Below are 3,709 nucleotides of genomic sequence, written 5' to 3' on the forward strand. Positions count from 1 at the left end.
TTATAATATATATCTTATATAAGATCAGATTAAAAATACGTCAGTGGGGTATATGAATACAACATATTGCACTTTACGATTTGTACAATAATCTATTTGTATATAACAACAATCTGTTTGCAAATAACTTATACTTGTAAATAACTAAATGAATATAATTAAATATTAATGCGCGTTGTGACAAATATGAAAATGTATTCTAAATGAAATTGAGAGAAAGTGCTCCTTTTATTAAAAAATAGATGAAAACTATTTATATCAATCTATTAAAATAATTATATTATTTTATTCTTTATTTTATATCGTCGTAAATATTTATATTTCAATGATATTTTTATTATTATGCCATTTTAATGTGCCAAATTTCTAAAATTAAGTACAATTTTTTATTTTAAGTTAGCTTTTTCGGATTTAATTTTTTTCTTATAATACGCTTAACAAGTAATGTTTATACATATCATTGTTTATAACAATTATTACAATTATTACAAAATATGATATATGCGAAAACAAATGTGAATTTGTAAATTCGATTTTACATCGAATATTATGCAATTGATTGTAAACTCAATCTGAATTAAATTCAGGAAAGAAAAAAATAAGAATATATATATTATTTATGATTGTATATTAAAATCTATTTATAAAATTGAATAGTACTTTGATTTTAGTTCTCGCATACGAAAGATATGTTTTGATATCATTGGCTTTGCTCCAGATATCATTAATCTTGCGTATCCAAATACTATTATATATTATAAAAACAGATACGAAATTGGTTGGCGGAGTTTACCACTTTGAGATAATGGTTGTTGATGATAATTGATTTTAATATTGCTCTTGATCGATCGATATTTAATATGTGATCTATGTGATGTATCGAATGTCGAAGAAACTTTCTTTTTAATTTACATAGAATACTTAGGAAATTATTTTTATCCGATTAATTTTTCGCTAAATTTTATAATAAAGAAAGAGCAACATTACTCTTTAATACAGTGACTATTATCATTATTAGTCAGCCGTGTTAGTAGTGTTAATATATTCTACGTCGGACGTTCGCCAACCAAATGCATACCAAACAATCGCATTTTATCTATTTTATCATTTTATTTACTATTTCATCATTCATTTAATAATTTAAATTCATCGAATCGAACCTTGAAACAAATTCATATATCATAAATCTTCATATATTATGATGGATTGATATTCCTCTTGATATAATTTTTAAACTAATCGACTCAAAATTTTGATCTAGAAAAATTCATACTTTCCCGCGTCACGGTTGGCAAGTGGTGATCGTGATAGCGTTCGATGGCGTTCGAATTCACCGCCAGAACGGCAAAAGTAACACCGTTGCGGCGGTGAACCCCATTGGCCTAGGGTGCGATCAATACCAAGTTTTCCATGACGTAAGTGCGGCCTGTGGTCCTTATTGGTTCGGACATACACCGCATCCCATTATTTATTAAGACTGCATGAATGGACGTTTCTCAGCGATCGACTCCATGGAACTCCTGGAATTCGCTTTAACCATCATCGAGGGTTAAAATCTGGAAGATGCACAATTCGCTAAAATATAGAGAAATGGATGTGTTCGCGAGCGACAAACGTCCTTTCGAGACGTGTTTCTGTCTCCCCACTTTGGCCTCTGCCACATGGAATAGAAGAAAGCCGAATTCTTTGCAGACCGAGTAGTTGTCCCGAATGGACAAACACATAGGGGAGGGGGTGTGAATGGTTCGCGCAACTGCGGTCGTACATAAGCACGAGCCACGAAGGAGGGTCGAGCTCCCTCCGCGGTCTCGGTGGTTTGACTCTGTTCCCGTTCCTTTTTTTTCTCTTCCCATGTACGACAGCGAATGGAACCAAGGGCCTGTCGGTAGGTCGCGCGATTTCGACGCCAGAATCCTCACAGGAAGTCGATTCGCGGCCGGAAATTAGCCCCCTTCGCGCAGACCGGTTTTCTCGTTTCAGCCCGTTACGGAGAGGGTTGGCAAGAGGTGCAGGCGGTGCCGTGCGCGAACCAAGTGGAGGGACGAAGAGAAAGGGGAGCGAGAAAAAGAGAGAGAGAAAGAGGGAGAGGGAGAAAGAGAGGAGCTAGATTGACGAGGGAAAGGGGAAAGGAGATAGGGAGAGATAGGGAGGGAGAGAGGGAGAAAGATGTGGTGAATCGGTGGGAGAAAAGGTGAAAGGAAGACAGAGAGAGAGAGCAGTGGAGGAGGAGGAGAAAGAGCGAGAAGGAGAGACCGAACCGTCAGTGAGAGTAGTACCAATCGCGGAGCGTTGGCGGACATAAGCGCGCTAGGGGTGTGGAATAAGCTCATTCGTGTGTTGTTCTAGCGTCGAGCGTTGGCGAGAAGGGAACCGCTGAAACACGGAAGTGAGAGAATATCGTTCGCTTCGCCATACGCCGTAACCACCGTACTCGAAACGGTTATTAACGTGTACTCGCGTGTGTAATCAGTGCGAGGAAACGATAAACCGAGAGTCGGGCAGAGAGTAACCTGCGATAACACCCGTAAGTGATCCCGTTTTACATTTGGCGAGGAACGGAACGAGGAGAAAGAGAGAACACGAGAATCCATATTTCCGTGGGAATAATATGTCTTTGGGGAATTTCGAGAATGAGGGAACAGCTGACGAGGTGAGCTGTTAATCGTTCGAACGCGGCTCGAAAACCTTCGTGAACAGCCGGTCAGCTGAGAAAACGTCTCTCGTGGGTGTGGAACAATCCGGTCTAGGGCGATTGATTGTGTGGGTGTCGCGGTCGCTGCAGAGACGTCGAAGAGCGCCATCATCGTCTCGGCCGCCACGTGAATCGCAAACATTGAGAAGAGAATACTTGTAGCGTTGAATATCGTCTGGAACGAAGGCATCGACATACGTGGCGTTCGATTTCCTCGAACGATCGAGGTTGCGCGTATACGCGTTCGTACGAATTAGCGCGTCTCGTGTCCCTTTTCTTTCGAAAAATTCGTCTGTCCTCGACTATGCTTGTGAAATTTTGCGTTGATCGCGCTTCGACGTTTTGAAAGGAATCGATTATCATCGTGACAGGCTATACTGTTTTACATAGTTGTTAAAGAGGAAGAGGAAGGAAGAAAGAAGGGTGTTTTTTCTGTGTACGATTCGAAAATGAAGAAGAAAGAATCCGAGGCCCAGTACAGGGATATCCAGTGACATCCGTTTCCGTATGCGACCGTATGAAATTCCGAAAACCGTTTCACAGAGGCCAGAAACATGACCACGTAGCCATTATTATCGCATCGTTCCCTATTGGTCGCGCGGCCGTCAACGCGACACTTGGCTCGTGCTGAAACGCGGACTGGCCCCTCTCTTTAAACGGCAGAAGCGTTCTACCTGCCGTGTATAGAATCGCGTATTCCCCTGCAAAGTTCAAGAACCTGGGCTTCGTGTGTACGGCAGAAACGAGTGCACCAACGGGCACCCGTGACCCGTTTTCGTTTTCAATCGATGTACTCGTGAACTGGGCCGCCTCGTCCGCTCGAAAACCTCGATACCTCGCGAGGTGTTCGACCATCAAAACAGTGGAAACAGAGTAAACAAATCCGATCAGACAGGCTATCTCGTACACGATACACGATAACCAGATACGAAGAGGAATAAAGAGAGAGGGAAGAATCGAAGCATTAGTTTAGAGAGCATAGCGAGGGAGAGCAGTGCGCACATTCTAACCTCGCAG

The sequence above is a fragment of the Apis dorsata genome, unplaced genomic scaffold, assembly GCF_000469605.1.
Source record: "Apis dorsata unplaced genomic scaffold, Apis dorsata 1.3 scaffold_163, whole genome shotgun sequence".
Classification (NCBI taxonomy): Eukaryota; Metazoa; Arthropoda; class Insecta; order Hymenoptera; family Apidae; genus Apis; species Apis dorsata.